This window comes from Dipodomys merriami, unplaced genomic scaffold, assembly GCF_024711535.1.
Source record: "Dipodomys merriami isolate MVZ:Mamm:240054 unplaced genomic scaffold, mDipMer1.0.p SCAF_2, whole genome shotgun sequence".
Taxonomy (NCBI): domain Eukaryota; kingdom Metazoa; phylum Chordata; class Mammalia; order Rodentia; family Heteromyidae; genus Dipodomys; species Dipodomys merriami.
In genome coordinates, this window is record NW_027203381.1 from 15,188,743 (window position 1) to 15,201,753 (window position 13,011).

General features: G+C 39.7%; 1 long non-coding RNA gene across 1 annotated transcript in view; it reads left to right on the forward strand.

Annotated features, from left to right (window-relative positions):
• Window positions 1–12,773, forward strand: part of LOC138831564 (uncharacterized) — a 49,952-nt gene extending 37,179 nt beyond the window's left edge. Inside the window, exon 4 of the long non-coding RNA XR_011373374.1 lies at window positions 12,695–12,773. This is a non-coding gene — a long non-coding RNA (uncharacterized lncRNA). The remainder of the gene's footprint in view (window positions 1–12,694) is intronic.
• Window positions 12,774–13,011: the final 238 nt, after the last annotated feature.

Consider the following 13,011-nt stretch of genomic DNA (forward strand, 5'->3'; position numbering starts at 1 on the left):
GCTATGACCATTTCTAAATCTAGGTAACCACAGATGCAATTTCTACAAATTCGATTCCTTTCTAAAGTAATGGTTTTGACAACATGTTGGCAAGAATGTTTCCTAATTACACATCTATTTAAGAATAGATAAGAATAATAAAAACAGATAATATGTAAGTATATAAAATATATATTTAAGAGTAGATAAGAATATATATGTATCAGTGTATATATATGTATATATGTACATGCACTCATACATGTATATGTAAAAGGGTTTATTAAATATTTGGCATAGTAAAAGCTAGCTTTAGCTGTCTCATAATATGCTGTCCAGGTGAACGCTAGTTTTCTTTTCTTCCTCAAATTGTAGTATTCACGGAAATATCACTTACCTTTTCACAGCGCTATACTTACCCAGACACATGCACAAAGATTAGGTAGTTATGCATTATTTAAAGTAAGTCAAATAATCATAAGAAGTACATCCGCAAACGCTTTCATAACATGAAGCATTTGGGCAGTGCTCTGGTAGCTCACTCCTGCAATCCTAGCTACTCAGAATGTTGAGGGCTGAGAACTGAGGTTTGAAGCCAGCCTGGACACAAGAGTCCACGAGACTCCTAGCTCTAATGAACCAGCAAAAAAAAATGAATCATAGTGGAACCATATATGGCTCAAGTGGTAGAATACCAGCCTTGATCCAGTGTGTGACCAGGATGATTCGTATCACAGAATGTCGTTGCTGAATATGAATGTATGCAAGTGCTGAAGAAAGACCTAAGCTGCCACTTTTGACAACTAGGATCATCGCTAAGCATTTTTCTCTTGCTCGAGAGAAAAGATGGTAGTGACAGAGATTTTTTTGTCGGGGGAGATTTCAAATTTATTATAAGTTGAGAACCATGAAACATGAAATTTTCCTCATGTTCCTTGTTGGAGAGAAGGGCGGGGGAGATTTATTAGCAACCAGTTCATACTGTGAAGGGCTAGAAGAGACCCAGGCTTCTTTGCTTCAAACCTCCCCTTTGTGTTTTCTACTCGGTGGTGAAATATGTGTGCTGCATGCTGGGGAAGGCACCCAATTTCCTGTCCATCTGTCCTGTGCTACCAATCATCACCCACAAGCTCAGTGCACGTCACCTGCCCAGATACATAGTTCTTCATCTGAGAAAGTCTGTTATAGCTGTGTGGTGTAAGGTTATTTGAATAAGAACAGAGTGATAAAATTGCAATTGGAAAAAAAAGGGCCAGGGAATTGGTTTTATAGACTCCAGGGGTAGGAAACAAAAGAGAGCTCTCTGAGATTTCCAAATAGTGTTAACCAACAGTCCAATTTAATGTACAGAGCCATCAAAATTGCCTATGAATCACCTAGCCTTTATTTTATAGGCACTCTTTTCCTTCTATTGAGTGAGACTGGGTGTTCTGATTTTATGTGGCCTGCGTTTCTATCATTTCCAGGAGGAAACCTGGGCTGCAAGTCTTCTCACATATTGGAAGTCCCAAGGGATTGCTGGGGCACTGATGTAATTGACACGTATTCACGTATGGTAAAATCAAAGAGCAATGGAAATGTCATACTAGGATTTTAAAGCCTGGATTTGGATGAAGGTCACCTGGTTTCCTTGTGCAGTTGGAATTGTTTTTGCTATTCCGTGGGGTGATCGGATTTGTTCTCTCTCGTTCTAGTTTCTGCTCCTTCACATTTTCAAGGTCACAGCTCTCTCTTGGAGACAGCTAACTGCCACTGAGAATTGTACATCGTGGCTTATCAAAAATTAACACTCTTTTTCTCTACAGGGATAGAGGAGAAACTCAGCTGGAACAGCTTGTTCTTTTCCTTGAACAATCAGTCCCCTGTGAACCAGGGCCCGGAGTTAGACCCGAAGGGCAACGATGCTTTCAGAAGACATGGTACCACCTACAACATTTATTTAGCCACTTATAATTTGACCTGTTTGGTAGTTGAGATTTCAGCTACTTGGGATTTTAAAAAAATTGTTTGATACAAGGGAAGCCTTTTCACCACTGGAACTGTTATAAGAGGTCCGTCAGAGAGACATTTTCTGATAATTTTGGGAGCTCCCTTTCCCAAACTATTAGCATTCGAGCTACTCAAATGCTATCTATTTCTCTACAAAACTCTGCTGCCATACTGGTGGATCTTCATATCTAATTCAGCCATAGAGTTTGGTCAAATAAGCTCTGATGTTTTTCTTTTTATGGAACCTGACACATAACTAGATTCCCTGGAAGCAGTGCTTTTTTGGTTTTCTCATAAAGAGTTATAGCTTATTCTCATATTTTTGAGAGAAGAACATTTCTTCAGTAGGGCTATGACGTTGTCTTATAGGACAATTCGCTTTCATTGGTTTGGGAAGGACAGTGAGTTTGTTTCTGGTCCAATTGAGATGAGGTAGCAGCAGAAAAAGAAATTCATTGTCTTTCGCTGGCTCTTGTTTTTGTTCTGTAAGGCAAGCCTCAAGCTCCTGTTAATCTATTTGGATTCAGTCTCCCCCTAGGGAAGAGGGCATTGTGCGTGAAGTCTTCTTTTTTCTCAGTAACCATTCTGTCACATACTCGCTGGATTATTTCTCTGTGGAGACAATCTATTGAATGCCTCTTTAAAATATCAGCACCACCTTGGAGTTACGGAGAATGTTTGAGGCAACACCTTGTCTCTCCAGTCAAAGGGGAGTCTGCCTGTTTTGACTTCGGGTGGAAGTTAAGTCACAAAGTAGGTTCAGTTGTTTAAAGATAAATTTATAATTCCCCCTTTTCTGCTGACAGCTACACTAAGCTGAGGATACACGGATCTGAGTAGCCCGTACCTGGAACACAGGTTGACGTTTTTCAACTCTTCCCTTCTCCTTCCAGCTCAGTCCTTCAATTTGACATCACTGAAACATCAGTGGGGAATCATTAATCACACCTACTGATGGGTCTTCAACAACTTTAAATTTACAGCTACCAATCGACAAAATGTGGATGAGGTGACATTTCTTCTCAGCGTCAGCTGAGGTCTAGGCCTGATTGCTTTGTACCTTCCAAGATGGCCAGCCCTGTGTGGAGCTCGACCCTTGTCCCCTCGTCCCTGTGTGGGTATACATTGATTAGCATTGTAGACATTGGGAGCAGTAGAAGACTGGAGAGTTTTAGCACTCTCTGCTTTCTGCTTATCTCATCCCCTCATATCAGGACTAATCAGGGGGCTTCGAGGAGCCCACCCAGAGAGCATGTGTGTACCCACACTGGAGGGAGAGCAAGAGATGCTCTGGCTCTTGCATGGACAGCTGTACAGAGTATGTGGGTGGCAGCAACAGCACTGAATTGGCCTTTGGAATTCCATCATATTGTCATCAATCTTGGGTTAGAGAAGTGTGTTTCCGGATGACCAGAGTTGGTCAGGGAAGAGGGAAGAGGAAGGGAGGGAGGGAAAGAGGAAGAGAGGAAGAAAGAGAGAGAGAGAGAGAGAGAGAGAGAAAGAGAGAGAGAGAGAGAGAGAGAGAGAGAGAGAGAGAGAGAGAGAGAGAGAGAGAGAGAGAGAGAGAGAGAGAGACAGAGAGAGAGAGAGAGAGAAAGAGAGAGAGAGAGAAAGAGAGAGAGAGAGTACCATCCTTGCCTGGGGTTAGAGTCACTTTGCCAGGATTCTTCCAAGATGGCCTCCTAGAGGGGAGCCTCCTCCCCCCAAGCAGGTTATGTGAGATGAGGAAGAGGAGGACTGCAGTGAACCAGGAGTTCAAAACGGGCAACGGAGGCATCCGTGGATGCCATCTAAAACAACAAAGGCTCTGCCAAAACACAAAGACACACATGAGAGAAACAACCACATGGCCCTGAAGTCACAGTTCAGAAAGATTTCATGGCCCTGAAGTCACAGTTCAGAAAGATTTCAGTGAGGAAGAGGCTGTCAATCAGCATTCTCTTCCTTCACCCTTTTCTCAGCTCCAGGGGACGTTTTAGGTATTTCACTCCCAAACCTCTTCAGATCTTCCTCGAATAGAGTTTCAAGTTTTGGCATAGTACTACACAAGATTGTCTGGGATTCAACTGTGATTGTTTTAGGATGCAAAAGGAGAAACATCTCATTATCAGACTATAGTGCCTACTCTGATTTTCATTCAAGGAAGGAAGCATAAGACTTACTAATACATAAGCTTGAGAGAGTTGTGAGGAAGAAGAATAAAGAACTGTCAGTGGTATGCCCAACACGTTCGATGTAATTAAAGAGACGAGGTGTGTGCTATTCAGTGAAAGCTCCAGTCTATCCCGTAGCCCTGCTCTATCCATGCTATGAAATGACTGCTCTGCCCTAACCCCTCCTAAGTGAAAGACCAGATAGCAATATACCTCCATGCTTTGTTCTTCTTCAAGGAAAATCTTTAGAATGTCTTTCTAGCTAAATAAAGACAGAACCCTTTTGCCCCAAACCTATAAAGTGACAGCAAATAATTTTCCTGCCATTCTGGCGGTTGCCAAGTTGTTCTTGGTAACAAGTTTCCATTTCTTCTTTGGTTCCCACTGTTGAGTTCTTACTCTGGTCTTGCAGTGTCTCTAGCTCATTACCCATGGGTTAATATGCTGCTGAGTGCTGACCATTTTTCTTCTGGGCTCCTAAGAAATCACAAAACTGAAAGATGATGAGGACACTTCCTTAACAACCAAGGCCCTTGGCTGTGACCTATCGGTGCTCTTGGATCCCTACTTGCCTGTAGTGAGCACTTGTCTGACTCCAATGGAGGATCCATCTCTGACTGCAAGGCTGTTCTTCCCTGGGTGAAGCTCTGGTCATTTTGAGTCTACCAACCTTACACCTCACTCCACCTCAGGAGACAGCTGCCAGCGCTCTCTCTGTGCATATGATTAACTTTCCTGGAAAAGTAAACGGGGAGAATAACTTGGAGTGAATGTAAATTCAGCCCAATATGCCATATCATTTTTATGAAAAACATGAAAATGGATTTTAAGACAGATGTTAAGGATGATCTTTAAAGTGAAAGTAAAGTCTAACTACTAAATCCATTCCCCTTCCTGATAATAAAATAGCTCTCCCTTTTGAAACCTCTACAAGGCTTTGCTAGTATTTTTGCATCTATTGTTTAACTGCCATCCAAAGCAACTATTTATGATGAGGAAACTATAAAGCCCTAGCAAGCTGACTCCAAACCTATGGCTTACCCGCAGCTGTGTTCACATTGTATGGCACTGGATGCGTAAGTAATATTAAAAAACTTTTTGTCCGCATTTTATTTAAAGGAGTGGGGTTTTTTTTGTTTTTGTTTTTTGTTTTTTGTTTTTTTTGTAAATCATGGTGACTTTTGCCTACCTGAAGAACTTTGGCAATACCTAGAAACAGCTGTCCTCTCTCCGGGGAAGGTGTTCCTAGTCTCCGGTGGTATAGGCCAAGGTCATAGGGCATTTCCCTCCCCCACCCCAATGAAGAATTATGCAGCTCCCACGCCATTTGTGTTGATATAGAGCAGCTACGATCTCATGCAATTTTAACAATACACTACAATAGAATATAGTTCTTTTTTGTGGCAATTTTAGCTAGATACATTTCTAGACCAATCTATTGCCTGGGTTAGGATTAAAATAAGATTAATCTCATTGTGTGATTCCACAAATCTCTAGATTAAAAAAAAAGTTGGAATATATGGGCTGCCTGTGCTGGGAATGTTCTTCAGAATCTCTTCCTTCATGGAAGGATGTAGGTAAGAATGATTGTTCACTTGTGTGCTAATTCATCCGGAATTGTTCATATTCAGAATGTTCAAGAAGCCCAGTTCATGACAGAGCAGAGTGACCAAACTCTTTCTTAGCTACCACTGTGCTTATAGCAGAGCTCTGATATTTCTTTCCAAACCTCTTTGCTTTTCTTTGCATCTTTTAAAATCCAAAACAAACCTGCTAGTAGAGGTCTGAAAAGCCAGGTGAGTCTCCTTATTTCATTTATTTTCATAATAAGAAAGTCATGCAAGTTTGCTCGCTGGAACAAATTACCCACTTATTGAATCAGGAAAGTACAATATTACTTACAAACTATTCTCCACTGATCCTTATAGCAGAGAAAAGATTGTTTCGGCCTAATGTAATGGCATCCCAAATATTATAGCTTTAATTCAAGTAACCAGACAGAAAGAAGAAGAAAAAAAATAAAGCAGCAAGCTGTGAGCAGCAGTAATGTTCTGCTTCTGGAGCTGATTAGCTACTTAAAACACAAAACAGCAGAGAAATCCAGAGACTGGAATGTGAAAGCAAATATGATAATAATTTAAGAAAAGAGTTTCAAGAGGGAGAGGTGGTCACCCATTGGCCAGCTGAACTCTCGACTTTGAAAGTAATGGAAATGGGAAGAAACTCATTTCCTTTGAACCTAATAAAGGGAGTCTGAGTGTAATTCCTAATGATACTGTCCAAACAACATTCACATTGTTGCTGCTGCCCCGAGAAATATAAATGAACGCAAACATCTGTGCCTGGCCTGTGCATTTGTACACAACATGCTCATGTTGTAAAGATCCCCATAAAACAAAGCAGCCTGGTTATTACTCAGGCTTATTTTATAATGCTGCCTGGGTTTGCAAATGCATAGAGGGTTATTATGAACTCGTAAATTCAGGCCAATTAGGCAGAGAAACATTCCAAGCATAATGCCACATGTGCTTGCATTCTATCACCTCCTTTAGGTGCTATTCTGTGGGAAGAGGCAGCCTCAACAGAACTTTACACACAACGTGATTTCCTGGCAAGTAGCAAATACCCCTTAGTACATTGTGGCAGGCTTAAATCTACTCTTTCGTGTGGGATACCATAAACTCCTACACTTGCTATGTTTCACACAAGAAGAAATGATAGAATCTAGTTTGGGAAAAGGGGTATCAATGCAGCATTTCAAAAGAGCAATTTCTGATGGCAGATTCCTCAGTTGCAGAAACTTTAGTTAGAGAAGATGTGAATAGCTCATTGGTTTAGAACATGCTAGTCTACGTTGGAGGTTTTACAAAGTTTAAAACTCACTCCAGGAAATAATCAATTCAAAGGGGATTAGTAGCTACCTATTCATTAACTACTTAATTATTAAGAGTAGAACTCAGTTTAATTGAGTATTTGCTGCATACCAGATGCTCAGGACACAAATTTAATATTATTTTATTTTATTTTTTATTTGAGAACATACTGTACAGAGGGGCTACAATTACATGGGCAGGATAATGCATACATTTCTTACCAAGCATTGCAGCCTCCTCCTTTGTTTACCCTTTACCTCCCTTCCCAGCCTCCCCCCTCCCCCCACCCAATTATACCCCCCTCCCCCCCCCCACCGACATTGTAAAGCTGGTTTTGACATGACATTTTGTGCTTCTCATTGTTGCAACAGAGGACACAAATTTAAGAAAAGACATGGTCCCTCTTTTCATTAGATTCTGATTGGACAAAGTGAGTTAAAAAAACGTGTATAAATAAACATCTTACTGCAAGATGACCCATGTAAGGAATTAAATCTAGGCAAGCCCGAAGGAAATCAGAGGAGTTTTTAGAAATTAATGTGAGTGATCTTCTAACTGATTGTGGTTGTGGTTGAAGAAGATGCATAGCGCATGTGAACGTATTAGCTTTCTAATATGGGGGGCTTGGTGGATAAGGGCTGCTGCGATTCAAGATCATGGTACAAAGACAAAGTGAACATACCAATACTTTTAAGGGAGTTGAAGACTTTAAGAAACACTGTTTAACACATTTAACAGAATATTTAGGTAGAACTTTCCAATATGAGTGTCTAGAACTCTGTCTTATACTGCGTTTGAGAAGTCATTTGATTCACTCTCCTACTTTCCACAATGAAAAGTCAGAGAGCGTCAGAGCAGAAGTGTGATTCTTCAGTCCTACACTGATTTACCTCTACCATACAATCCTGTACCCACATTTCTCTTCTGTTGTTCTTGTTTTTCAGAATCAACACAGTAAAGGACAGACAGAACAGAACAGTTCCCTTCACAGAGGGGAGACTCAGAATGAGAAAAGAGGAAGGATAGGATAGGCCTAGGTCACAAGGAATCCTATACATAGAGATGCTGATTTTTTCTCTGTTTTTATATTTAATAAATCTCAGAGTTCTGGCAGCAAGTGTTAAAAAAATCCACTTAGTATTTGTCAAAAAACTTAGGGCACTTAACTAATTAAACATTCTTATCTCTTTGTGTTTGACATTTTCATCAACTAGAAATGTTTCAGGCTAAATTATTGAGTTTGAAATGAAATTTTGCATGATTAAACATTTAAAAGTGAATGCTAATGCATTTCAAATAGAGATCCAGCCATAACGAACAGAGTATAGCTTTGCTTTCAAGTGGACCAATTGACAATTGAGAGCTTTGAGAGCACCTTGTTTATTATGCTTAAAATGAGATAAAAATTTTAAGTGGCTGACTTGTCATACCCAGGAACCCCTGTGGTTTGTATGTGACACAGAATTTCAGTTTTTTACAAAATAATTACATGTCTCTGTTCCCAAACTTGACTTCTTTTGTATGCAATCCACTGCTACTACATGGTTTATAACTGATTTATGTGATAAGACTGTGACCTTGGTTACTGGGAAGGATGTGAAACATGGAGAAATGGTGTGACTTGGAGGGGGCATTATGAACTAATAGAAAACCTTTCCCCTTTTCAATGCGGTGCAACACTGGATCACTTCATCAGTCTGTAGGCACTCTTTTTAAATCCAGATGGCTGCCAGTTCCCTTCTTTCCTTCCTAGTTTGCTTTCTTCCTTTTATCCATTCCTCCCCTCCCTCCCTCCCTCCCTCCCTCCCTCCCTCCCTCCCTCCCATCCTCCCTCCCTCCCTCTGTTCCCTCCTTCCTTCCTTCCTTCCTTCCTTCCTTCCTTCCTTCCTTCCTTCCTTCCTTCCTTCCTTCCTCCCTTCCCCTTCCCTTCCCTCCCTTCCCCTTCAATTTCTTTTTCCATTTCTCCTCTTCCTTCCTCTCCCCTCCCCTTTCCTCCCCTCTTCTCCCTCTTTCTTTCTTTCTTTCTTTCTTTCTTTCTTTCTTTCTTTCTTTCTTTCTTTCTTTCTTTCTTTCTTTCTTTCTTTCTTTCTTTCTTTCTCTGTCTTTCTCTTTCTTTCTCTGTCTCTCTTTCTTTCTCTCTCTCTTTCCTTCCTTCCTTCCTTCCTTCCTTCCTTCCTTCCTTCCTTCCTTCCTTCCTTCCTTCCTTCCTTCCTTCCTTCCTTCCTTCCTCTTTTTCTCTTTCCTTTTCTTTCTCTCTATTTCTTTTTTTCTCCAATTCTGAAACTGATTGTAGGTTAGGGATTTGTATATTAGGGATATTTTTAGTCATAGTGCTTAGTACACAGTGCTTAGTGCATTGTTTAATAAACACTCAACCACTAATTAGTAGTTGAATTAGTGAAAGAGCTTCTTGCATGCAGATATTGTAAAGAAATGTGGCTGTGGTCTGATATGAGATGTCCTCACAAACTCATACTTTGTAAACTTGGTCCTTAGCTGATGTCACTATATTCAGAGGTGGTAGACACTTTGGGCACTGCAACTAATTGGAGGAGGTGGGTCCCTGAGGAATACCATTGATGGTTCTAAACGTGCTCCACATTCCCTTCCTTTCTATTTGACTCTGTCCACCAGGAGGTAAAGAACCTTCCTCACCCATGGTTCACACCCCCATCATGTTCTGCCCCAGTGCATGGGCCTATGCAACCATGAACAGAATCCTCTGGAACTATGGGCCCATGAGAATTTGGAACAGCTACACAAAAGTAATGTGTGTGTGTGTGTGTGTGTGTGTGTGTGTGTGTGTGTGTGTGTAAATGAACTCTTTTCTTTTTATGATTGAAATGCTGAGGCTACTCTTTAAAAAAAATTGTACGGATGCTATTGCCCTAAAATGATTTTATGGTTCATTTGTTAGTCCATATGGCAATTCGGTGGGTGAATTAGTCTGTTGCTAAGGAGACAGCTGTGATTTGCTGCATATTTGACTCTAATGTGTTTCATGTATTTTACAAATATATGCTACATTGGATGTGAATCAAAGTCTCAACTACTAAAATCAGAGAAGTGTTAAATAATAGTACATAGGAAATAAATTGTGGGATGTTCCTATCTATGGGAGGAGTGATTTTTAAGGTTAGACTTCAATCTGACAGTCACTCTCTCCAGCAAAAGAAGAGGAAGTTGGAAAACGGATCAGTGTAAGTCAAATAATGAATGCAGAGATGTGGAGAGCAGGTAAGGTCTGACTGTAGAAGAGAATTTCTGAATATAACAGAAACACCCTCAGAAAGCAAAGACAGTATCAGTATGGAGGCTCATGAAAAGCCTAAAGTTCAGGTAGAACAGAAGGCAGATTGTGTGCTATAAGCAAACTCTTGAAATCTGTGGGACTAAGTCAGTAAAGTCAAGGGGAAGCCATTCCGTAATAAGCTAGTACTAATACAATTGTTTACAGCAGCTATTAAATTTTTCTGACCAATGAACTTAATTAAGGGGCGATTAACACTAAAATTTTGTACACATGGCCGTAACATATATCTCATATATTGTGAATAAATGGTATGGGGGCATAAAACATGGATGTCTAAATGAGGAAAAAAAATACAGATGGAGTTCTATCCTTTAAGCTATAATCGCTCCCTTTTCTGGTCAAGATTTGAAAATTAGTATAGGCGCTCCAAGTTTGTTTTACACAATTACACTGAGACGTGCTGCTTCTTAACATGCCGTGCTTGTGTGGAAGCAGAGGGGAATGACCCCTGATGGAATTACCACAGTTAGAAATTTGGAATGGAGCCAGGTGCTGGTGGCTCATACCTGTAATCCTAGCCACTCAGGAGGCTGAGATCTGAGGATCATGGTTCAAAGCCAGCCCGGGCAGGAACATCCATGAGACTCTTATCTCTAATAAACCACTAGAAAACCAGAAGTGGCACTGTGGCTCAAGCGGTAGAATGCTCGCCTTGAGCTGAAGAGCTGAGGGACACAGCCCAGGCCCAGAGTTCAAGCCCCACAACTGACAAAAAAAAAAAAAAAAGAAAAAAAAAGGAATTTGGAATGGGCAGAGAGCCTGGATTTGCACCAATGCATATGTGGGCAGCCACATCAGGAACTTGTCTATGTTAAGAGTGTTACACTCAGATCTGCTGCAAGTGATTTCCTATAATTCAAAGCATGTGTTCCAAGAATGACTTTCAGTAATATTATCTTAATGAAAAAGGCTTCCACATGGTTGACCCAAAGGACACTGTCAGGTCTTGGCAATGTGACAATTTCATCTAGTTTGCACAATGATACTTGACTAGATCAAGAGTTGAATTCAGGGCTTTAATAAATCTATAAGAATAGGATAGGTAGTTTTAGTTTTCAGTTTTTTGTTTTTTAGCAAGGCATTTACCATGCTATTTCCTCCCTTATCAGCCTAAAACTATTTCACTCTGTCATTGTCTCATGCCTAAATGAGGTTTTCTTGACCCTCCATAGTCTGATACCATCTTGGCTTTCTGAAGATGTTTTTGTTATGTCCAAGTTTCTTCTCCTATAGGAAGCAGTGCCCATCCTGTGTGTCTGTGTGTGCCACTTGGTTTACACAGATCTTCGCTCTCCATTCATTGATGGCACCTTGGCTGATTCCACAATTTGCTGATAGTGAACAGAGCTAAGGCCAACATGGATTTACCAGTATCTTTCTTAAATATTGATTTACTTTCTTTTGCATTTGTTCAAGAATGGTATGGTGGGGCCATAGGTAACAAAGCAACCCTGGGCAAAAAGAGCAATACTGAAAGTATCACAATATCAGAGTTTAAATTATACTTACCATTATAGAAACAAAGACGGAATGGTGCTGGCATAAACCCAAATCCTAATGTCAATGCCAATATAGGCATAGGTAATTATTTATAAATAAGACTCCAGTCACCCAGGAAATAAGAGCAAAAATGGATAAATGGGGCTACACCAATTAAAAAATTTGCACATTAAAACATAGTTACTAGAATGAAGAGGCAACACATAGAATTGTCAGCTACTTAATGAATAAGAGATTATTATACAGAATATTTAGAAAGCCTAAAAAATTAAACACTGAAAGAACAAATAATCCAGCTAACAGATGAATTGAACAAACAGTTCTCAGAAGTAGAAATACATGTTGCTAATAAATACATGAAGAAATGTTCAACATCATAGCCATAAAGGAAATGCAAATTAAAACTACATTAATATTCCACTTGACCCAAGTCAGAATGACAGTCACCAAGAAAATAAACATTAATGAATGACAGTGAGGATATGGGAAAAAAGAAACTTTATACATTGCTTGTGGTGATGTTTAACGTGGTTGCTGGTACAACCACTATGGAAATCAGTATGGAGGCTCAAAAAATAAGCTAAGCTAAAAATATAATTGTGTTTCTTGGTATCAGTAGTTCTATGAAACTCAGTTTATGGATAAACAAAAACTAGCCTTCAACCTATTTTAAATATTTCCTTTGTGATAGAAGTTTTATTTTAAAAATTCCTTAAGAAATAAATACATTGCCATAGAGTTGTGATGCTTTATTGACTTGTGACCTTGCTGCCTTCTCATTCATTCATCCATTTTATGAATACATATTTTATCTTCTACATTGCAATATTAAGCCTAATACTAGTGTACTCAAGAGGTTTATTATTTTTGCTTTTTTTTTTTTTCAGTCAAGAGGTGTGGGGATTAAATCCAGGGCTTCAGCCAGGCCTGGCAAGTGTTCTATCCCTGAAGTACATCACTAATCTGTATGTATTAATCTCACAGTGTAAGATTAATTTTATTTCAACAACTTGGCAGTATCCCTTGATAATGTAATTAGCATTTCAGCAGGCCATTAGAAAGCCTGAATTGAGATCCGTTCTCAAAATTAACCAGTAGTGTTTTATGATACATGGGTAACAACCAACACTGAATAAGCTAATTGATTAATATAATCTCAAAATAGAGACTAATAGAATAATATCAGATTTGAAAAGAATAAGAT